The 25,440-nt window shown below is 46.5% G+C and overlaps 1 gene segment (V, D, J or C); it reads right to left on the bottom strand.

Moving 5' to 3' along the window:
• LOC146869204 (immunoglobulin heavy constant mu-like) overlaps nt 1-25,440 on the bottom strand; it is a 484,927-nt gene that overhangs the window by 25,481 nt on the left and 434,006 nt on the right. Inside the window, exon 3 of the C gene segment in view lies at nt 5,633-5,959.

The raw sequence follows: 25,440 nt of genomic DNA, 5'->3' as shown, positions 1-25,440 counted from the left end.
TCACGCAGATACCTGTGTGAAAGGGTACCATGTTCACAAACGGTCATTAAGCCACAAAAAGTGGCTTAACCCCACTTTGTAAATATGGAGCACGGCATTGCGCCACAGGAACGTAGTAAAAAGAAGTGATGTTCTGCGGTGCAATGCCCTTGCAAATATGCCCATTGGTTCGCAGTTATATGAATGCATTTAGAATTTCTCTCATATGTGATTAAAATACGTCAGAAGTTTTTAAAAAATGTCAGTGGTAGCACATCTGACTTGGACTCATTCACACAATATTAATTAAGACGATCGAGTACTCAAAATGAATGCTTGTATTCGTCTATTCAAGATGGCGTGGCGCAGTCATGCCTTTCACATTGTATACTTGAACAGAGTGCTGAAGTGTGACCCATTGATGTCTCACCCAGGGGCGGCTGGTGACATTTGAAATTGGTGAGGCGGAAAAGTTGAGGATAAGTGTTATGTCGATAGTGAGCGAGCCGACTATCATAGGAAGGACTCGAGGGGAGAGGGACTTGCAAAGTGTGTGCAAATGGAGCATTTTACAGCAAATTTGAGAGGGCGAGAATGTTTATAAAGCAATTCTGAAGGTGTAGACTTGAAATATGCAAATACATTACAAAATACCCCATATCTTACAACATACCCACCTTTGACTGTAGTGTACACATAGTAGTGCAACATGTAAGCTTTTAATTATCTTACCAGGTAAATACTACACCCTTACCACATTCCTGATGAACGAGTGTAGTGCATTTGTGACACTTGTCTTGTGCTACCTTTGGATTTTACACAATCCCTATGATTTCAGTCACAGCATTGATGGCAGCGCCCCCACTCTGAAAATTGTTCCAGCACCCCTGCAGCCTTCAATTATCGCAGACCAGACCATTAGACCTTGAGTCGATGCACTTTCATTGTGGGCCAGTCTGCCACCAGCAACGCGTGCGTTCTTTTGACCATAGATGGTTTCGTTTGGTTCAGACAAAACTGTACAATGTGTTGCCAAAGAGAACCATATGATGTCAGTATTGCATGCTCTTCGTAATTTAAAAAATGTGATAAGGTGTTCAGCAGCATCACGAGCGGAGTGGCTATCAGAGGGTGGAAAGCAAAGGATCACGGAAAACGGCTCCAATGAGCTAGTTTAAACGGGAATGTAAAACAAAATGATGACCAATCAAAGCTAGACTAAACGTTTCAGTGTTGTTTCACTTCGGGCGAAATAAATTAGTCTCTGATCATAATTAAGACGCAAGTGTTCAGTCACAATGTACACAGATCACTGCACGTGTACTTTTAATGGGCCATTATTTCCCCCAAAACTACGACAATAATAGGAAAGACCAAAGGAAAGGTGGTAAGAGCAGGCACTTTCATCTGTAAATTCCACTCTAAAGCTGGTCTTTTTGTGTATATGTGACTTCTTACATTTCTTCCCTTGATTTCTCTAAGCTGAAGTAAGGTCACTCAAGGCCACGTCTCCCCTGCCCCCAACTCCCCGAAAAAATACTATCAAAAAAGGCAAAAAACAAACTCCCAAACCTTGAGTGTGTAGGGGATGCTTTATCTGTTTTCTGCGGTTTCAATTGTGTTTGAGAGTATGTTTATCATTAGTTTTGGCCTTGTGAGAAGAGTGTTTTTTAAGCATTATTTAATGGCTTCAAATTTGGCCTTACCTGTAGGGTTGTACAAGAACTACAAAGTGTGTATTCGGCCAGTCTGCCTCCAAGCAGATTGCAAACTGAACAGTAGCGCTCCCAGCCCCCACCAATCCCCCCCTTTTGCACACCCGTTTTTAGGTCTCGCCTGAGCCAGCGCTTTAGCACTGCTCTGGCGAGAGTTTTAGTAAGCGGGTTTTGGAAGTGCTAACTAGTGGGTTTTTTCAGGCCTCCAGCTACAGTGCATGTGCGCTGGGCGCGCGCACCATTTGTCAGCCTGCGTGATCACTTTCGCGGCGCTTTCATGTTCTCAGTGAGCCGCGCGGCCACTGAGAACATCAAAGCGCCCGCGAAAGTGCACACCATTTGCCAGCCTGCGTGCCTCTCTCCGCCTTAGTGCACGCGACGTGCCCTACCCACCTCCCTTATCCCACTTCCTGCTTGTTTAAATTTAGAATTGGCCACTACGTATTTGATGAACCATATGTGATTTTTCAGCAGGGTTTCAAAGGCATTTTTTTTTGTTTCTATGTGTTTTCCCCTGTTGTGCGTCTCTCTCTCATTGTCTCTTCACTGACCTAGCTTGACCGCTCTCTCTGAACCACTCAGAGCGCTCATGCCAGGGGCACCTGGGTGCCTGCCTTGGAGGGTTTGCTGAGCCCGGACGTTATTGAACAGCTGCCACGGCCCAGTGCAGTTTCGGACTGTTCTGAAAAATAAAGCTTTCACTCGGGATAATGAATGCTACAACGCACTTCCTGTTATTGAGCCGCAATGCAGTGCATGCCCGCCACTGGCAACGTATTGTGATGCTTGTGAGATATGGCTCTCAGGACATATTACCTGGCTGTGCACTGTAATGCGTCACCATTCACTGCACCAAGACGCAGTCGATCCCTTTAATGACCCTGTTTTTTTCGTAAACAGCATGATGAACACTCAGGGCCATCCCGGAAACAGTGTCTTACAGAAACACGTCCATATTCATGTGCACGAGCCTTCGGAATTTATAGCGCTTCCGCAGATGACATGCTACAGGTGCCCTAGCTAATTAACCCCTTTGCTGCTGCGGACATTCCGCTGCAGCGCTGGGGGGGGCAGGGGGGCAGCGCGGTGGGCCTGTGCTCATGACGGAGCCGCTCCGTCATGAGCCACAGTTGAGCTGTGCTCATGACGGAACGGTTCCGTCATGACTCTGCCCATTTGCGTTGTCCCCCCGCACAGGCGGGGAAACAGCGCCGCGTAGGCGGAGCGGCCGCCAACGGGCGTGTCATGACGGAACCGTTCCGTCATGAGCACACGGCAACCGTGGCTCATGACGGAACGGTTCCGTCATGAGCGGGGAAGGGGTTAAATGGCACAATGGGACACTGACAAAGCAAATTTTCCTTTCTCATCCAGCCAAGCAGGGGAGCACCCGGCCATGTTGCCACACAAACTGAATTGACCTTGTTTCGGAAGCATTACGCACAGAGAGGTGGGTCATCTCAGATGCGGTTTACAACCGCCCTGGACTAGAGTCATGCCCTTGTTAGTATACTATATGTAAACTTTTAGTAAAATCAAAAAGCATTGGCATAGCCAATAGGTCTCGCCTTTGGGACCTTATAAGTGTTTAGTTATCCAGCACAATATCCTTGGTGCAACAACATTAAGTGTTGCATGGCTAAACACGTGAGCGAGCACGCCGACAAAGTTTAAATTGTGGAGTACATCAATAACGGAATCAAACTTGTAAAAAGAAGAGTACAACGGTGTGCATCTTAACACCATGTCTGTTTTACTGAATGAACTTTCTGCCCCAACCGTTGAGATTGCACACAGGAAGCAAATACGAGAGAGAAAGGACATCAGACCGTGTTCATAACATCGCCAGCGCAGGAGTCCTGTTTCCTTGCCAAGAAAGATTCTGCCCATAATGTAATTGTTTTTTAAAATCTGATTATGTACCACGTATTAACCAGCTTTTTCAGCATAATGTTCATGCATATGTTAAATAGTTTAAGTATATTTTGATTATTTCATATTAGCAGGGTTGGCATATTTCTTCGCTCAGAATATTTACATCAGGTAGTTTTGGAGGTGGGGAAAAGAGTCCAGTTTTTTTTTGCTCACACGCAGAGGGGTACTCTGGGGAAAGAAGTTCAGTACGTCAGTAGTTCAAGAGAGATTCGCATAGAAACTCCTGCGATCCAGTGCGCAGCTTAGCATACGCCTGAGGCCATGTGGGAAATCAGCTGACGGTAGTTAGCGCGTTAAGAGGGAGAGTTTACCATTCTCAGTCCATTTGCAGTTTTCTCCATCGAGAGGAAAGGGAACAGCGCGTGGGCGCTTGAGTGAAAGGCATGGTACCAATATGTAACTGGAGATTCAGCCAAGGTTCTTGAGCTAAAGGGCGCAACAGCACGTGTCACGGTAAGCGTGTAAGCACAGTATAGTTTCTACTGAGATTGTGGATGGAACGCAAAGGGCGGGGAAACAGTCTTGTATTGTTGTCAACCTGATTTTCAGGCATGCTCTGTGATTGAATAAGTGGGAACCGTGTTGGTATTGATACACGAGCTACAGATATTGGTAAAAAAATGTTCGTGTAAAGTTTGAATAGTTGTGGAATATGGTGCGGTTTTTTTTCACTGTACTATTAGTATCATTATGGAACTGACAATGATTAATTTTTTGTATCTTAGAAAGCCCCGATGAAGGGATCATTCCCGAAATGCATTGGGTATTTTTAATAAAAGTGTGACGTGTGGAAACAGTCATTCTCCTGCGTTTTTATCATCGGCAAGTATAAACGGATGAGTATAATGGATTGAAGAAAATGTTTAAAAAAAGGAGGAATACTATTGGATAAAACAGTGGAAAAATAAGATGGTTGATTATGAATTTAATTCATTGGATTCATTCTAATAGGCTGTGGAGCTTTATGGAAACCGTAATGAGGTTCCCTCGTGTTCTTTCTAAACACTTAAAAGGTCACAAAGGCGAGACCTATTGGCTATGCCAATGATTGTTGGTTAAGTGATTTGGCCAGAGTCACCCGAACAGGCCAAACTAACTGGGTCCAGCCCACCCCAGAATCTGTGATCTACATTTGATGTCATCGGGGTGTTGCTCTGGTGAGCGCGGGGGGCCCAGTCACAGGGCCCATGAGTGCGAGGGCTCCACTGCACCTCGGTTATACCTGTCTTTTGCTACCCATCAGGGTTTCAAGAGGAAAGGCAATTTGCCTCACTTGCATTAGGGCCCACGCCAAAACAGCCAAGATGCTGCGGTACTCGAATTAAGTATGAGTCAGAAAAGAGTATGGGATAGAAAGCACGTGACAATTACCGCGCGGGACGGGATCAAAGCGAAGGAGGCGGGGCGTTGCTCGCTCCGATCACTCCTTGCACTTTCTGAAACGGGACAATTGAGGCGCAGGAGCCGCGGTGTTGGTGGGGTGCACGAATCTCTACTCATGATATTTATTCGCCGAATCCTAAATGAGGCCCTGTAACTTGTGCACAAATTTCACACAGACCTGACAGTTTTTTCCCCTTCAGATTTCGGCAGGTAAACCCCGACAAGACTTGTCCTTGGATGATTTTCCAGCTGATAATGTGTGAAAATGTGCGGTCGCCTAGTAAAGTCCCCAACCCGACCTCTGGAACTGGGAGGAAATAAATCAGTGTGAAAAACTCAGTGGAATTGGTATTTCCCTGGAGGGCATTAACTCCGGGTAATCCACTGAACATTAGAATGAGAGCCAATAAATAGTTTTGCCAATCATAAATGTATTTACTAATTTACTGATTATCCTTCATTTTTATTTCCGGTCCACCAACATTGATATAATGACTTACACCTTTAATATCATCATCATCTTTAACATCAGTATTTTACCACACTTCCCTCTCTACCAATTAAGTGGCCATGTTAATATTTTCTACGAGAGAGAGAGAAAAGAAGTGAAAATCTCTTACCTGGACAGTCTCGGATGCTTCTGTGTACACTCGAGTTTGTTGCTGGGTGATCGACTTTACAGGTGTACCTTTCTCCTAATGTCCATTCTGACTTTGAGATGTTGACCTGGCTCGTGATGGCGAAGGTCCCGTTACTGCCTTTTAGCGAAGGGGAGGTGAACACTGGGATGAATGTTGTCTCCCCATTAAGAAGCCACTGCACCCTAATCTTGTCTGGAGAGTAGCCAGAGACGAGGCAGACCAGCTCTATGGACCCATCGCCATCGCGGTCATCACATGGAGACTGTAGCACCTGTACCACAGGCTTACTTGTTGCCGCCTTGCACTCTGCGCAGAGAAAAAGAAATATCCTTGTGTTACACATAGAAAGTGAGCTGTGCGGGCCTTAGAAATGTACGTCTGTGCTCCTCAGTTAAAAAGGTGTAAATTACAAGATGAATATCTATTGCCAGTAAATGCTTTATGATCAGCTGAAATACCATGTCAAGTATACTGTTGCACTCGACCTTGTAACCAGCTCTTGTTATGATTCTACAGAAAATTAATAAAGATAATTTGAAATCAAAAAAAAAAGTGTAAATTATTATGATGGAATATTTTATCTAAAAGGATGTATCTGCAACCTCAAACACAGAAACACACTAAAAGCGAGAAACTTCTGGATGTGACCACAGACAAGAAGAATATATCACGACAAAAATAAAAATAGTTCCGTCAGGAAGGTCGCGAGACCAGTACGAACCAGTGGTGTTGGAAACGTTTCGAGAGTGGGGGTGCACCAATCAATGTTACATCGCCGAACTGCTACGGATTGTAAAAAACCCAAGCACCACATAAAGAACATGTACGAGTCGCGCCCATTCCGCGGGAATGCGCTATATGGATAATGGTGCATTTTGGAACTCGCTGTCGCACATATATTACTAAAGCAAGGTGTAGTTGCAGCACATTTTCTATTGAATTGGACAATAATTCATACTGACATACAGTTTTTCTGATAAAACTAAATAGTGCAGAAATAATGTGTGTGTATCTGGTTGCAGCAAATCTTTATCATTTGACAGTACTGAGTAAAATGTCTTGAGATTTGTTTACATCCTAATAAAATACTTTCTTACATAAAACTTCAGAACTACAAAAAAGTGCTTCCTCTGTGCTTTCTTAGCTGCTGATGTATATTGAAATATGTGTATAGTTATTTTCCAGGAATGACATTTTTGTTGTGTTAGAAAAAGCTGATATCCTACAGCCTTGTGAGATACCATAAGCAGCGGTTTGTCAGAAGTCAGAGTCTGACATTTGACCTCTGTCTTTGAACACACACAGCAAAGGTGACCAGATGAAAACCACATTTCAAGGCATATGTATTGCTCATTCACCGTCTTCACCCCAGCATGGTTATTTTTAGTAATACAGCAGTACCCCAAACCCATCGTTTTAGCACCTCTGATGGGACCAGAGCAGCGGCAGCTCCTCCGCATTGGCGGAGGAGCATCGCCCCCAAAAAACAGCAGGAAAGGAAAAATAAAACAAGACTCCTTCTATTTCACCTTTCCTGCTGAGTCTCGGGGGCAGAGCCTGGGGGGGTGACAACACTGAGGGGAGTGGCAGTGCACCCCCTTCACTGCGTAGGATGGTCTGGCCGGCCGTCTCAGGCAGTGAAGCTCTCTCCAGCCCCAGCCCCATCGCTGGGACTGGAGAGAGCAAGCACACACTCCCAGTCTGTCCTGGAGCGCTAGTAGAGAGCTCTCTGGCCAATCCTGAAGCTGCTCTCATGCGAGAGCAGCTTCGGGATTGGCCGCAGGGTAGGCCGGGACCCTGTGCCATCCTGCAGAGGAGCATGACGCAGTACGCGGCTGGCTGAAGGTATGTTTCTTTATTTTGTTCCCTAGGGTGACCAACCGTCCGTAAATTTCACGGACAGTCCGTAATTTCGTCCGTCTGTCCGTTGTCCGTGAAGGATTCTTTAACGGACGCCATTTGTCCGTCATTTTAACCGGGCACCGGTCGCACCACCCTAAAACCGGCACAGCTTCCACCCACCTCCCAGTCCCTTCTTGACTCCGATGCTGCTGTGGTCGGGTGTAACAGACTCCGATACAATACCAAAGCTCAGATACCCAGCAGCATTGGAGAGGCACAGTGGGATGGCAACCCTCACACCTTCCGTCCTTGATGAGCTGTTAAGAGGTGCTTGAAGGTGACTGAGAGGGAGGGGCTGCAGCTTCAGGAGCAGGGGCATCTATTCAGATGCAAACAGCCCTAAATGCGTCATGTCTCTGCAATTTAGAGGGGCCTCACACATTGTCACTAAATTGTAAGCAAACCTCGGTTCTTCAAACATGCAGTCTATAATGTAATAAAATAAAGAAATGGCACAATCGCACCCACACTGATTAACAAAGTATGGAGGCCAATCCGTTAAATTAGTTCTCTTGGAGTATCCCCTTTAAGTACTGTACATCACAGTGGGGGATGGCAGAACTAACATTTTGGAAAGAGAGACTGTCTTCTCGTTGTCTTATCCAGGAGGGGGTGAGGAGCCCTACCCCACCCTGGAAGAGACCAAGATGATACTAGAATACTGCATGCCCACCCCAGTGCCCACCCTGGTGGATCCTGTTCCCCCTCCTGTGATGGCTCCCCCCCCCCCCCAGTGGTGGCTCCTGTCCCCCCCATGTGGTGGCTCCAGTCCCCCCAGCATGTGATGGCTCGTGTCCCCCCTGTGGTGGATCCCTGGGTGGCTTCTGTCCCAGTCCTGGAATGGCTCCTGCAGCGAGGGTGAAGTTCTTGATGGGCCTCTTCTCAAAAAGGCTCAGCTCAAAATTATTATGAAAAGGTGGGCGAGTGAGTAAGTGAAGGGATGGGTGAATGGATGAATGAACGATTGTATAGATGAATAATGAGAGAGGATGGATGGATGGATTGAGTGAGTGGAAGGATGGATGAGAGAAAAGGTAAATAGCTGGATGTATGGGTGGAAGGGTAGCTGGATGGGTAAAAGGGTGGATGGATGAGTGAAAGGATGGATGAGTGAAAAGGTGGATTATTAGCGAGTGGATGCATGGATGAGGGAAATGATGGATGGATTAATTAATTGATAAGTGCAAGGGTGAATTGATGGACGGATGAGTGAAAGAGTGGATGTAAGGATGGATGAGTGAGTGAAAGGGAGGGTAGATGGACAAAAGGATGAATAGATGAGTGAAGGAGTGAAAGGATAAATGGATGAGAGAAAGGATGGATGAGTGATAGGGTCAATGGATGGATTCATGAGTGGATGAGTAGATGGATGGATGGGTGGGTGGATGGAAGGAAGGATGGCTAAGTGAAAGGGGCTATGGAGAGAGAAAGGAAGGATGGATGGCTGACTGAAAGGGTGGATGGGTGGAAGGATGAGTAAGTGAAAGGATGGCTGGATGGGTGAAAGGGTAAATGGCTGGATGGATGAGTTAATGGCTGGATGGGTAGAAGAGTGGATGGATGAGTGTACAGATGGATAGGGAGAAAGGGTGGATGGATGGATAATGGATAGATGAGTGAAAAGATGGATGAAGGGATGGATGAGTGAAATGATAGATGGAAGGATACCTGATGGATAGGTTTGCAAATGGTTGAATATGTTTGGGTTTACTTATATACTATTCCGCGACCTCCTCTGATGTGTCTGTAAAACTTACCTATTGTCCTGAAGTTTTGTCCTGAATTTTGACCACCTGTCCCGAATTTATGTCCTGAATTTTGACCCTTTGTCCTGAATTTTTACACTCACCGTCCTGAATTTGCACCAAGGCCAGTTGGTCACCCTATTGTTCCCCTCTCTTCGTGACTCTCATGCCACCCTCACCCCTCTATCTGCCCACCCACCCTGCCACTCGTAGAAAACACCGGCCGCTACAGGACCAACGATGGCTGCTCTCCTTTGGGGTGGCAAAAACATTCTGAGAATAGACATGGCTCAATGTGAACTCTCGGAGCACAGCTGTTTCTGAGTGGGGCACTATCCACTTAACCCGTTCGCTGCGTTCGTCGGCCAACGGCCGTTGCGAGCACTACCTCCATAGTGCTGCGCACGTCCGTTGGCCGACGCGGCCCCGCCCGCGCATGGAAACGCCTGCACCGCGGCGGATTTTAGGTCGCGGTTAAAGGAGTTTACTATTCTGGATGAAAACCCAAATTTTTTGCCAAAAAAGGATTATAAGTGTTTTTCTGTACTCATGCTTAATCGGTACAGTAAAATCCACATGCATTTTAACATGGCAAATGCTGGTGGACTTTGTGCTTGGTAAATGGGCAGGTAGCAGGGAAACATGTGGAAACAAGCATTTACAATGCAACGGTCTCGGCATTGTTAAAGTTAGAGCTATTGGCATTGCTCATGACATTATTTTTGTTTATGTTTTTAAAACATGTAGAGAAACGGCATTGTTATTTACAATGTCAATAGCTTAATCAGTGTGTGTGTAGGTGGCTCTGTGTGTGGGTGCAAATGCAATGGGTCTCGCATTTGAGAGTGATTAAGCTATTGACATTGTAAATAACAATGCCGTTTCTTTAAATGTTTTAAAAACAAAAACATAAACAAAAATAATGTCATGAGCAATGCCAATAGCTCTAACTTTACCAATGCCGAGACCATTGCATTGTAAATGCTTGTTTGTCGTGGAAGAGACTGCTGACGCCGAGTGACCACGAGCAATCACCCAGCCTTTATGCCTTTGGGCCGTGCCCAGTTCTCTGGCTGCATGCTTGTCCCATGAATTCCGAAGGGGCTGGTAGCATGGTTTGAAAGATTAGCACAGGGGGAGTGTATTTGGTGTTTACACAGTGGCGTAACGAAAGTTGAGGGGGCCCCCCTGCAAAGTACACGGAGGGGGCCCCCTCCCCGGGCCACCACCTACCACTTTTGCAGAGGAGGTCCCCTGGAGCTTGAGGGCCCACCCTGCACCGAGGGGGCTGCAGGGGATTATTTTACGCCACTGTGAAGATGCCAGACATGCCTCTTATTTCAGTTATGGACCTATCTCATTAGAAAAACAACAGACCTACAACTTCGGGCCATAAGACATCCACTTTAACACCAGGTAAAAAACAGAACAAATTCATTTTGCAGTGACATAGCAACAATAATTAGCCCAAAGTAAGATTATTCTATTTTGGCCACAGCTTAAAAATAGAAAAACGTTCTCATATGCCCCGGCAGTGAGGTCTGTGGGACTAGCAGGTTTCTGTGCCCGGGGAGGTCTGTGGGGACTGGCAGGTTTCTCTGCCTGGGGAGGTCTTTGGGACTGGCAGGTTTCTGTGCCCAGAGAGGTCTGTGAGACTGGCATGTTTCTGTGCCCGGGGAGGTTTGTGGGACTGGCAGGTATCTGTGCCCAGAGAGGTCTGTGGGACTGGCAGGTTTCTGTGCCCGGAGAGGTCTGTGGGACTGGCAGGTTTCTCTGCCTGGGGTGGTCTGTGAGTCTAGCAGTTTTCTCTGCCTGGGGAGGTCTGTGGGGCTGGCAGGTTTCTCTGCCTGGGGAGGTCTGTGGGACTGGCAGGTTTCTGTGCCCGGGGAGGTCTGTGGGGCTGGCAGGTTTCTGTGCTTGGGGAGGTCTGTGGGACTGGCAGGATTCTGTGCCTGGGGAGGTCTGTGTGGCTGGCAGGTTTCTCTGCCTGTGGAGGTCTGTGGGACTGGCAGGTTTCTCTGCCTGGGGAGGTCTGTGGGGCTGGCAAGATTCTGTGCTTGGGGAGGTCTGTGGGGCTGGCAGGTTTCTCTGCCTGGAGTGGTCTGTGGAGATGGCAGATTCTGTGCCTGTGGAGGTCTGTGGGACTGGCAGGTTTCTGTGCTCGGGGAGGTCTCTGGGGCTGGCAGGTTTCTGTGCCCGGGGAGGTCTGTGGGACTGACAGGTTTCTGTACCCTGGGAGGTCTGTGGGACTGGCAGGTTTCTCTGCCTGGGGAGGTCTGTGGGGCTGGCAGGATTCTGTGCTTGGGGAGGTCTGTGGGGCTGGCAGGTTTCTCTCCCTGGGGAGGTCAGTGGGGCTAACAGGTTTCTCTGCCTGGAGAGGTCAGTGGAGCTAACCGGTTTCTCTGCCTGGAGAGGTCAGTGGAGCTAACAGGTTTCTCTGCCTGGAGAGGTCAGTGGGACTGGCAGGATTCTGTGCTTGGGGAGGTCAGTGGGACTGGCAGGATTCTGTGCCCGGGGAGGTCTGTGGGGACTGGCAGGTTTCTCTGCCTGGGGAGGTCTTTGGGACTGACAGGTTTCTGTGTCCAGAGAGGTCTGTGAGACTGACATGTTTCTGTGCCCAGGGAGGTTTGTGGGACTGGCAGGTATCTGTGCCCAGAGAGGTCTGTGGGACTGGCTGGTCTCTGTGCCTGGGGAGGTCTGTGGGGCTGGCTGATTGCTCTGCTTGGGGAGGTCTGTGAATCTGGCAGGTTTTTGTGCCCGGAGAGGGCTGTGGGGCTGGCAGGTTTCTGTGCCCGGAGAGGTCTGGGGGCTGGCAGGTTTCTGTGGCCGGAGAGGGCTGTGGGGCTGGCAGGTTTCTCTGCCTGGAGAGGTCTGTGGGGCTGGCAGGTGTTTGGGGCAGGATGCTGGGTGATCTTGTCACACCCACAGAGTCAGGGATTTGGAGCCATTTATGGACCAGAAACATTGATCCTTTTACTGCTACTGAGTGGAGTACGACGGCTTCAGGGCGGGAAAGTGCATGGAGCGCCCCACAGTTCAAAGGTCGCAAGTGAGGTAGGTTGTGCTGGTGTTAAAAAAAAGTCCAGAAAGAGAAGAGAGTTACACATGCTGGTGCCTGTTTCCACGACAGTCACGTGCAACATTTGGTAGAACATGCTTCGTAACATAGAAAGGCTGTAAATGTTATTTTTTTCCTTTCATATCAATGGGGTAGGATTGGTGGCTGTTTGCGACAGCAGTGAACAGAGGGGAAGTTCATGGTATGCAGTGCCATGAGAATTATGCTGCAGGTACTCAATTATGCAGCAAGAAAAGGCAAATTATGTGGTCTAATGCCGCACATTTTGTGATACTTGTACTTCATTTTTTGTAATTTTTGCACCTTTTAAGACTGTTCTGGCAAATGTTTCACCTCAGTCTCAGTTTAACAACCAAACAACAAAGAGTAACTGAAAGATGGCCTGTCAATTTTAGTGAAGGGCATGTGACTGTGCAGCAATGCATGTTGCTGTATTTTAGTAACTTTTAACTGTTTCAGCTAGAAACCATTTTATCTGCAAGCTGCAATTTATGTAGCACCACTGCCACCACAGCCCCAATCCTCCCCTTCTCTGCCCCACTCACACCCTGATGTCCAGTTCAGCTGGACCTGCCCCTTCAGAACCGACATCACTTGACAACTAGAAATCGGCGACAAGAAATCGGGTCAGTTTTGGGGGGAAGTGGGTATCACTTTGCCTTGACAAAGTCAGGCGAAACTGGGAAACTTCTCCCAAAGTCACAGACTAAGGTGTAAATTCATAGGTGAAGGGTATATTTTCTTGCGCCCACAAACTTCAATGACGATTTTTGTGTTTTCTGTAAAATCCGCAAATCAATATAAATCGCAGGTGAAACTGATGACACGCACTTTTAATCTTTAATGTGTAACATAACCCCCCCATATTTTCCAAACAACCTTCATGTACCAAAGGCGCCTTTCTTTTACTAAATGCCTTCACACTAAACTGGAGACCTTACGCACACAAGTGGTCGTCGCAATTAATTTTGGGTGGGGTGCACTTGTCTGCGGGGGGGTGGCATAGACTGGGCGAACAGACAGACTCACCTGCGCGAGCCGCAGAAGACAGGGAAAACAAGGCTAGCCAGAGAAATAATTAAATTATGGCAGGTAGTCGCCGCCGCACGTTACCTCTGAATTGTCTCCACTCTGGCCTCTGAAATGCCTCCTCGCTTCACCAGTCAGCAATGCGCATGACAATTGGTCACCAGCCCCACCCTAAGGGTGAAGAGTAAGACCGCGCAGACGCGGCGACGGAGACATCTGCATGCTGCGCAGTGTGCACATTACCATTTTTTAAATGTTACCATTTCATTTATAAAGAAAAGTCTAGAGCAAGCGTAAGTTACATAACCTACCTATATTAATTAATTACCTATCCCAGACACTCACGGATTTGTGGTGCTTGCTGGCACCGCTGAGGGGGCCTCTGGAGCGCTGGGGCCCCACCGCAACACGGGAGCTGTGGGGGCCTGTGTTACGCCCCTGGGGCCTGTGTTACGCCCCTGCTTATAAATCCACACTGCACAATTCAACTATAAATAATTTAACCCTACAACATTCCATACCACATAATTACAATCCAAAAAATAAACATATTTCCACTTCACTCCATACCACATAATTCCACATCATAGAATCACATTCCACACAACGTAATACCACTCCCAACCACATAATTACACTCCACACAACATATTTACACTCAACTCTAAAACACATAATTACCCTCCACAAAATACAACTCTGCAACATGTTGCATAATTCCACTGCGCATAATTATACACCACACCATGCCACATAATTCCACACGTCACACAATTCCACAATTCATCCCCACACAATTGATCACACAGCATAATAACACTCCACATAATACCACTCAGCTCCACATAATTAACCTCCACATAATTATGCTCTCCTCCATACTGCATACATACACTCCACATAAATCCAGTCAATGCCACGTAGCAACACTCCACATAGCTACACTTCACACCATGCCTCATAATACCACTCAACATAATTTCACTCAACACCGCAACTTCCACGTCACACAATTCAACTCTACACATTTCCATTCCACACCACATAATTCACAACAAACTACATAATTCAGACTAACACCACAAATGCACAACGCACCACATACATCCAATCTACACCACAAATTCCACATCATGCTATAATATTTAACAGCACACCACATAAGGAAACTCCACTACATACCACTCCACAACACAAAATACCATTCCAGATAATCCCACTCCAAGACACACAATCCCACTCCACTCAATACCACATAATTGCACTGCGCACCATACCACATTATTTCACTACACAGATCCAATCCACGCAACACAATTCCACAACCAACAATTCCAATCCAAACCATATATGTCCAATTGACACCACACACATTCCCTCCACTCCAAACAGAAAACGCATAGGTAAAATACATTGTCCATTACAACATCAATAGCTCTAACTCTCACCTTATGATGTGTCCCAGCAGATCCTGTTTCTGGAGCTGCAAACTTGCTGGCTGAAGTCAGCTCTGTGCTGCCTCAGAGGAGCAGTGCCCTGTGGTGAATGCGGTCTCTGGGGCCCCCACCCCCATCCATTCCCCTGTCAGCTCTCCTCTGTGCTGCCTCCTGCCTGCTGTCTCTGGGGCCCCCACCCCCATCCTTGTCCTCTCCCTTCTCAGAGGCAGTGCCCTGTGGGGAATGCTGTGCTGCCTCCTGCTCTCTCTGCGGCCCCCACCCCCATCCTTGTTCCGGGACTGGCTGGTGGCTCTGACTGAAGAGAAACAATGTAACTTGTTACATTGTTTCTCTTCAGTCCTGGGTCAGCGCAGGAGCTCCGTGCAGGCTGCTTTAGTTAGAGAGAGAGGCTTGATTTAGAGCAAGCCTCTCTCTCACAGCTCTCTACCGAAGAGCTGAGGGGGCCCCCTTCATTTACTGAAGAGTGGGGGCCCCACCGCACCGCGGGGGCTGCGGGGGTGTTTGTTACGCCCCTGCCTTGGACCTAAAGGGGTACATTATAAAATGCCGGAACTCTATCACTGAAGCATCAAACCTTTATGTAAACACAGGGGCGTAACAAACACCCCCGCAGCCCCCGAGTGCTGGTCTGGGGTTCACAGGTCAGTGCAGGGGTGTGCCTATCCGGCAAGGGGAACGGGGTGTCTCGGACATCTCCGTGTACAGGAAGTGCGGTAAGTGTGTCTCTGTGTTCTGGTGTGGCCTGCTACAAGAGCCGCAGCAGTCAATGTTGTAAAGTGGCATGCACAACCTCCAAACGGCACTGTGATGTTGTTGTTGGAATGTAGCAGGACATGCGCAAATAGGCATTACAATGGCGTGCCGTACGAGATACAACAGCGCACCGTACAAAAGTGTGGGGGCTTGTGGGAGGGAGGAGCAGCCGTTTGGCAACATAACACACAGTGAACTCGACCATGTGCCACATGCTGGGCATCTCATCCATGATGACCACGGTCGCAGACATCCCACAACAACGACTGGCCTTTGTACACATCCTGTATGAATTCAGCGTGGTTTTCACTTCTATGCTCGTTTAGTGGTGTGATGTTGGTGGATTATGTGACTTGTGCTCCTTGTTGGTGTGTTTCATTTTGGCCATTGTTAGTCTATATGTGTGTTGTACTTAATTGTGCATGTTTGCCATTCTGCCCATCTCCCCCTCCCCCCCACTCCCTGCTTCTTCCTCTTCCTAGTGCTTTTGTGTCTATAATTTTGTTGCTGCACACATAAATACATGTAAAGAATAAATTCGAATAGTTCCTTGATTCTTTTAGGTTTCAAAACTTCTCTATTGGTTTCTTTTAAATTTTCCATATGAACCGTTTTTTAAATATTCAACAACACATAGAAGTCAGAAGTACAACGTATTCTATCCACACACTTTCTAGAACATTCTACAACACGTGCAGGTTAAAAGTTCATCATTTTTTTAAAACTTAACGATATTTTTTTGCAACACTTCTTGAACATTTAACGACACGTGCAGGTTAAAAGTTCACGATTGTTTTAAGTTCCAACAGTGCCTTCCAAATGCAAGTAGCAGGTGTGGTTGAGCTGACCAAAATTTTATCCTATGATATGTACTCCACGTTGAACCTGCTTTTTCTTAACCAATCACAAAGATGCTTTTCCACAAAACTAATGTGCACCCTACTTTTAAAAAAGAATGCTTTTCATGATATCTTTAGAGATAAGTTATAGATAGATATTAGCATTTATAAAACCTTTGAAATTCACTGAAAAAACCATAGGTTTCATGCACGTTATAGTTAGGAATTAGCATTTAAAAAACCTTTGAAATTCACTGAAAAAAACATAGGTTTCATGCACGTTATAGTTATGCATGTCATGAGTGATGTAATATGTGACGTCATCAGCAGTGCATTGCGGGGGCGCGAGTTATAGTTAGCTGAACTAACTATAACAGGGGGATTTCTAGGGTTTTGTACGAGGGAAATGTCCAGCTAACTATAACGCCCCTGAAACCTATGTTTTATTCAGTGAATATATATATATATATATATATATATATATTCACTGAAAAAATCATAGGTTTCACACATGTTATAGTTAGCGGAAATTTTACTGATAAAAAACCAGTGAAATTCCCCCGTTATAGTTAGTGTAGGCAACTATAACTCACGCGACCGCAATCCTCTGCTGATGCTAATACTGTATTTAGACACTTATTTGCCCATGTCTTCTTCCATACATTTTTAGCTATACATATATTTCAAATATTTTTTTTTCATAAAGACACATATGTCATCAGCAGAAGATTGCGGTCGCGCACCGTGCGCGCACAGTAAGCACGCGGTGCGCTTCGCGCACCCCGCGCCCACTTTACGCAGTTAGTGCCGTGCACGCACGGTGGGCACGCGGTGCGCTACGCGCACCGCGTGCCCACGTTACGCTAGATGGGCCATGTACGCACGATGCGCTTCGCGCACCGTGCGCACATGGAGGACATATGATGCACTTCGTTTTGAAAGGTAATATTTTAATTTTTCGTAATTTTTATAAGCCATGCACAAATGGTGCCCTTCGGGCGCCATTTGCACACGGGGTGGAGAGAGTGTTGTTAATTTTTTCTTTTATTATTTTTGTTTAAAATATTGTGGTTTTCAACACAAACAATAAACACTGCACATTTGGTGGCCTGTGGCCACCAAAAGCACAGGGGGTGGGGAGAGTGTGGATAGTGTTTTTTTTTTTTACATTTTTTACCGTACGTGTACGGTAAGCGTAATCGGCGAAATTAGCGAAAAAATAAAAATTGCATTTTTGGCCTTGGGGGGTCTTTGGGGACTCCCTCAACATGGCTATGTGTGTGGGAGCTGTCTAAACAGCCCCTTTATATGTTTATTGGTTTTATTTAACAACCGAGCTCTCAGTGCGAGAGAGAAAATGGCGGCCGCCGCTTCCTGGTTTCGGCTGTTTCGAATGTTTACTAAGATCTAAGAGCCAATCAGAATCGCGCTCGCGCACGCCACCGTACGCGTACGGTAAGCTTACGGTAAGCGTACCGTAAGCTGGCTCAGATATATATATTGATTTAAAGGCTATTTTCTCAGAATCTACTGAACAGATTTACACCAAACCTACAAAAGGCACTTCCTTGACCTGAGGACTACCTCTCTGCCAAATTTCTAGTAATTCTGTTCAGCCGTTCGGGCTGTAGCCCTGTCTAAAGGTCCTATGGAAAAATGCATGGGAAAAACGCGTTTTGGGACCCCCCTTTTATCTCAGCCCCCGCTTGACGAATCCCCCCGAGACTTTCAGGGTAGGAGCGAAGCGTAGCGCCCCACCTATTTTGAGAAATTCGCGAGGATTCGTCGACCGGCGCCAAAGTTATTCAAAATAGAATGTTGCGGATTTCCTATGGAAAAGGGGTCCTAACTATAACTACCTACTGGCGACCGCCAGTAGGTAATATATATATATATATATATATATATATATATATATATATATATATATATCTGGTGTGTCATTGTTTAAATTATTTATTTATATATGTAATGAATATATTTAAATGGACATGTTGTAACTTTTTAGTTTATTAGTAACTGGTTGAGATGGATGATTTTACATACATACATTGATTTATATAATATATTAAAATATTTTGAATTTTTTTTTAAATAATATATTTTATTCCATTTCCCTATTACTTCCTATTGGGAGATTTCATTCCTGGTGGCAGATTCCTCTACCAACAGGTGAAAAGTTATTATTAGTAACTTGACACTTGTTAATGCTTTAATTGGAGGTGTTGGAAACAAGGTAAGTGTGCACCTAAACTATATATCTCTCCATTATGAGATGTGACTAGTAAAATAAAGTGGAGAGATACACTTAGGTATTAGAGTAGATCCGAGAAATTTTCGGAAACCATGTTGACAAAGTGGCAACTTCACAATGCAAGGAAAGCATCAATGAAAAAGACAAATGCAGGATAGCTGCCTACCCTGAGACACCACTTCCCCCTTATCGCTTCCACCATGGGCACGCAGGCAAGAATTACACAAAAAATTCTAAATGTAGAATTTAATCTGCTCACTCAGACAAACACAGGTAATTTGAAAATAATATGTAATTCAGGACTAATGTCTGAGGGGCTGAAAATGACCCGAAAAACCGCTAGAATGCCTAATAGAAGGATCTTGAAAAATGCCTAAAAATTCAAGGAAATTAATTAATGAGTATTCATATGCATGCACTCAAATATGCACACACAGCGACACAACCACCCTCCACACAAACACACACATACACACAAGCACCAGGCTCTCAAATCGAGGAATAGTGCTCTCAAAATGGAAGAATAGCCTGCACACTTAGAAAAGAAGATAAACGCAAGGTGCCTGGGAGTCATGTAGCATCACTCCAACATCACTAAAGACATGGACATGGTGGCTGCTTTACTGAATATCATGTATTCAATTCAATTCAAAAAAGTCTTTATTGCGATTATTCATCATAAAAGACATATATATATACAGAAAACAATGTGAAATTTCCACGGCCATAACTTAATTATCATAGAGTCTAAAAAATCTTACACAGCCAATACAACACTATAAAAAACTTTTTTTTTTTTTTAAAATAGCCATTAAAATTACTTCTAAAAGAAAACTAGAGCTAAAAAATAAAATCTACAAGCTACTATAATCCTCCATTTCTTTCACGAATAGCCCAAGACCAGCTAAGGAATTTGGCTACCCCTATAATAATTGTTTCGTTATCGCCATTTTTCAATAACCTTTTGGGTGTCAAGGCAGAGGTCGTGCCAAGAGTTCTGCACAGGGGTTTAAGCCACACACTCCTAGCTGAGTAATAAGCAGGACAAACATAGAGGAGGTGGCTAACACTTTCTATACAGTTAGTGCAAAATGGACACCTATCTCCCTTACCAGTTTTCCATTTGCAGGTAAATTCCCTAAGTGGGAGCGTTTCTACCCGGAACTGATGATACAACCTACGGTCTCTGGGTTTCGTAATTAAGTCCCAGTAGGTTTCAAGGGATGGTTCATCTTTTAGATCCCAGAAGTCTCTAGTCCGTGGAGAGCCTACCAGAGTAGAGTATCTCCTAAATTTAATAGACTCCAGTAGGCTACTCTAAATTCCGCTTTGGAAGGAAAATCAGCCGACTCCGGAGATTCCCACAAATCCCTCATCCCCATGTCAATAAGTAGGGTTTTGATGGTATTTAGCCATGTGATCTTATTTGAGTGGTCCAACCCCCTTACTTCAGACAGGGTGTTTGCGAATTGGTGTAGTTCGGGAGTAGACCATAGAGTTCTCCAGAAGGACAACATTCTAAACTGTGCAATATCCTCAATAGGATTGCAACCAAGATCAAACAAGAGAGGAATTCGTGGAGTTGATCGTGGGAGGCCCACAATTGATCTTAAAAATTTATTTTGGGAGAGTTGAGCCAGATCTTGGAAAAGGAGATCCCCCCTAATCCGGCTCTGGCGTTGCTGGGCTACTCCAGGCCTCTCCCGCGGGCGCTGAGGCGTCTGACGGACATGGCGTTATTGATCGCGTGACGCGTCGTGGCGGCCTGCTGGATGAGAGGGCCGCTTCCCACTAAGAAACGATGGGTTAGAGATATGCTGTATTGCAGCACGCAGGCGGAAACGTATAGCGAACTGTTACCCCCTAGGAGTCGCCCCAAGAACTTCTGGGCGCTGTATAGAACATACCTGACTGCCGGAGACCCCGAGGAGGCCGGTCAGGGGGAGACACAACATGAAGCCCCAGGTGCGAGCAGAGGGGCGGTGGGGGGCGTGACGCAAGAATAGGACTCTATTGTGGTGTGATGGGCTATGATGTCAGTGAATCGTCTGGGGTGGTTGCTGGTTTGCGGGAGGGGAGCCGGGGTGTCCTCAGACTGTGGTGTGCGCTTCTTAGCAGTGCGCAAGCGAGACGGGAACGAGAGTTGCAGGGTTGGAATGGCCTGGAAGCGAGGGGCGCAGTGTCTGGTCGGAGTTTGGCGTCTGTGTTTGCGACAGCGTGTGCATGTAGAAGCAATGAAGGAGGAGACAGTGGCATGGTGGCGGACGGGGTGGGGGGATGGGCGTTGAGATATGGTGTACGAAATCTTAGGAGCTTGACCAGACTAGCGGCAGGTTGGTCATGCGGGCATGTTAGACTACTGTGCAGGCTGGGGGCAAATACGTATTTCACTCTTCGGTAGTGATTCGGTCTGAACTGCTTGAAGTAGTATTGCAATGCCGCCGGTCCTCTGGGATGTCGGCTAAATGGCTGTGTGAGAGATACTGGACCGGTTCAGAAGAGCTCGCCGGAGCAACCCATTGTAATAGGAGCTTTCGGCAATCTGTTATGTCCATTTACTATATCTCGATAAAGGTTTAAAAAAAAAAAAAAAAAAAATTATTTTGGGCCAGAACTAAATCGGACAAATTACTACAACCCCAGATCTCAGCACCATATAAAATAGCTGGAACTATTTTCAGAGAGTACAGCTTGACAGCTGGAGCCACGGCCTTGGTTTGAGAGAGCCTATGCTCCCTCATTAAGGCTCCTGCTAACTGTGAGTGTTTCAATGCAAGGAGCTTCACCTGAGGAGTCCAGCTCAACTTTTCACCAAGGGTGATGCCCAGGTAGGTAAAGACTTTGGCCTGCTCCAGGAGCTTCCCGCCCATAAAAACTCTTGCCGAAACAGCCCCAGCCCCATGGAGTACCATAAAATTTGTTTTCTCCACATTAACTTCCAGCTCATGTTCGCTGCAAAACACCTCAAAGCGGGACAGGGCCCGCTGCAAACCCTGCCGCGTTTTGGATAATATCAGGGTATCGTCAGCGAACATGAGCAGGGGCAGCCTTTGGCCAGCCAACTCTGGAGCATCAGTGGGGTAGTTATCAAAATACTGTACAACCCCATTTATGAATAGGGAAAACAGGGTTGGGGCCAGGACACACCCCTGGCGGACACCTTTCTCTACTTTAAATCTTTCGGTGACCTCCCCCCGGTTTCCCCCAACGAACCTGAGCATAATTGGAACTGTGAAGCTTAATCACAAAATCCACTAGTTCCTTAGGCATCCCTAACCCTAATAAAACATCCCAAAGTTTAGATCTGGGGACAAGATCAAATGCGGATTTTAGGTCCACAAATGCTGCAAAGATTAGCCCCTTGCCCAAAAGGACCTCCTTCCAATAAGACAAACCTAAACACCTGATCCAATGTTCCCATGTGAGCCCGAAACCCTACTTGAAGAGTAGATAGAATGTTCTTTTCATCCATCCAACTTTGGATCCTTCCTAGGATGACGCGGGCAATAATCTTTTGCAAGGCGTCAATAAGGCGGATTGGCCTATAATTGCCCGGTGCGGAGCGATCCCCCTTTTTGTAAATCGGGATTATTTCCGCACCGGACCAGGAATTGGGAAATGGGAGTTCCCCCGCCAATGAGTTCATCAAATTCGTTATGTAAGGGACCCAAAGATCACCATCCTGCTTAAATAGGTCCGCTGGAATACAATCAGGTCCGGGTGCCTTACCACTCGGGATATTCTTCACAACCGCCTCAACCTCCTTGGTACTGAACCGCAGAGGAACATCTATGGATATGAATGGAACAGAGGAGACCCTCTCTGGGCCCTGCTGATATTGGGCTTCAAAGTAGGCAACCCAGTGGTGGGGGTCCACATTATTAATTGGGATTATTGACCTTTGCCCGTTCCCCCATTTTATTAAATCCCAAAATTGGGTCATGTTCCTGCCTTTACATGCTCTCAGCAGGTCCTTCCAACGTTCCTCGTCCCACTCTCTTTTAGCCTGTCTTAAGGTGGATTTATAAAGTACCCGGGCTTGTTGGATTGTAGGGTAATTCCTGGATTTGATAGCGGTCACAAGGGCTTTATGAGTGGACCTACATAGCTCATTGTACCAAGAATTGGGTTCAGATTTTTGATTTACCCTCATAGGCTTTAAATTAATGTAGTGGCTCTTCAACCTACTAATGAGCTCCGTATGGATCAAAGGCAACTTGACGTTGAGGATCTCCTGCGAACTACACTCTTTAAGTTCTCCTAGTGCCCTTGAAACCAGGGCCCTAATTTCTAACACCTTTATTTCGTCAAGTGCCACCTTAGCCCATTTGACCCTTCTCAGGTCATTACCCATTATTATCGGAGCACAGCAACTTACTGTATTCCCGACAACGGTGGGTCCGAAGCTTTGAATATCCATTGTAAGAACCAAAGGGTTATGGTCACTTTCAGGGCGGGTTTGAACTTCCATGTCTAACACAATGTGCCAAATTTCCACTTTTACCAGGATATAATCAATCCTACTTTTGGAACGACCGTTGTCAAAAGTCGCCGCACCCAAGGCATCGGACTTAGTCCTACCATTGGCTGCCCTAAGGCCCCATTCCAGGCACACCCCTTTAACCTGGAGCGCTACTTCAGTCCATTTCTTTATAGGTCGTAAATCCAGCTGTGGCACACCCCAGAGAGCATCCTCCTCCTCACTAAGTCCACCATCGTCGCTGTCCAGGGGCTCAAAACAAGTATTAAAATCCCCCATGATAATCAGGTTATTACTAAAAGGACCCTCGGCTAAAAAGGTCTCAAGTGCTGCGATAACCTGTGAGCTCTTACCACCCGCTTGGCCCCTGGCATAAATATTGAGCAAGAATAAGTTAGGGCCACTCAGAGATCTAACTCTGATTGCCAAGACGTCTGGGTTATCAAGGGGGATCTCGTCTACTGTAACCCCCTCGGTTTGCCTCACCCAAAATGTCAAGCCCCCCACCGGTCTTCCCCTATGTCCCCTAGTTGCAGGTTTCGAGAAGTTCAGGTAGCCTGCGTGGAAGATGTTCCCCACTGCCCAAGTTTCTTGAAAGGCCCAGATGTCAACTCCATTAATAAATGATGACCAATCTGCTAGGCCGGCCTTAGATTCAAGCCCAGCAATATTCCATGAGGAAATAGCCATAGATTTCCTCAATACTGAGTTTGACGGGCACCCAGAGGGGGCTGTTAATTCCACTAAAGGGCTGCCTGGAATCATTGTTATCGGGGGGGGGGGAGACCCGAATTTGAACGACGGGCTCTATTAAATTAGCCTGCTGGACTACAGGAGGCCCTCCATCAACTCCGGTACCACCCACCACAAAACCCCCTAGAGCGCCCCACCCCTGTCAATCTATTTCTTCTAAAGTAGACAGGACCTCAAAGCGGTTATTAAGCTGGACTGAGGGGTCTGGTCTGTGATCGACACCCTGAGAAGTTCGAGCACCCCTATGTCTCAAAACCACGTCCTGATTGTAAAAATGACGTAGTGGTAGTATGCTAATGGACAGCCAGTCATTAGGGGCGTTGGCAGCTATCTCAAGAATGTGACTGACCAACCCTGGCGACCTAAAGCTTAAAACCACACAATCCCCTGCTAAGGTTTTATCAGAATAACCGACCCATTCAATCCGTCTAACCATTTTGAAGTCCATGTATAATCTATCCCCAATGCCAGTCTTTTTATTCAGGTAGTGTAGGGCCTTGTTTCTGAGAGACGACCAAAGCTCTTGTGAGCCCACTGGGAGAGGGGGAACATTTGCCAGGATGATAGTATAGGGAGTCGCTTCTGGGGGTAAGTGGAGGAAGGGATGCTTTAGATGACAACCTATATTGCTATTGGCAGCCTGCCTATAGGGACTCTTGGGTGCTAAAGGTCTTTGGAAAGGAGTTGCCTCAACGTTAGTTCTTTCTATTGGCAGGGTGGTCCTGACATTCCCCAATTTCCCTGCTACATCCACCAATATTTTAGTATTTGCCTTGGCACCATTCTGCTCCCTGTGGATATCTACCGCCGTAACCAAAGTAACACCAGCTGTGGCTTGCTTAGTACACTGTACTAAGGTCTCTGAGGGTACTCGAACTAGGGCCTCCTCTATCTTAGCTAGCCTTTGATCAACCGAATCCAGTCGTTTAACAAACGGCTCTAATAGAATTGCTAGATGCTCCTCTAGTAAAGTAGAGATTTCACTTCTACCCAGGGAACAACTGTTATCAGGAGGGACACTAGTGTGGTTATCTTTGGTTGAAGGGTTGGAGCTACCAAAGACAAAACCCTCATTCGAGGCATTAGCTGGGAAGGATTTGTGTTTGGTAGTATCACGTCCCTTCCTTACTTTGTTCTGTAGTTCCTTAGTATTTCTACCCACCGCTTTCATCCCTCTAGTCTTAACCCTGACGGGACTGCACATGGTGCTCTGGATAACAGAGGGGGAAGGATGCTCAGAAGACGTAGAGACTATGCTGGGAGTACAAGTCCGGGGCTGGTCAGTGGAGTCAGTTACTTTAGGTGGTGATCAGGGGGCATATAAGGGGGCAGATGGCGTTAACCACCCCCCTAACATCCTGGGATCTAAAGAGTCTCCGTTCTGTAGCCTCAATCTCATGGACCAACAGGGATTCTGCTCTTGTTAAAAAGGCATCCAATGTACCCACCACCTTATCCCCTGTTTTCCTTTTGGTCATTTTGATCGAGTTACAATT

Source organism: Triturus cristatus, chromosome 1_1 (genome assembly GCF_964204655.1).
Source record: "Triturus cristatus chromosome 1_1, aTriCri1.1, whole genome shotgun sequence".
Lineage (NCBI taxonomy): Eukaryota > Metazoa > Chordata > Amphibia > Caudata > Salamandridae > Triturus > Triturus cristatus.
This window is presented reverse-complemented; position numbering and strand designations above follow the sequence as displayed.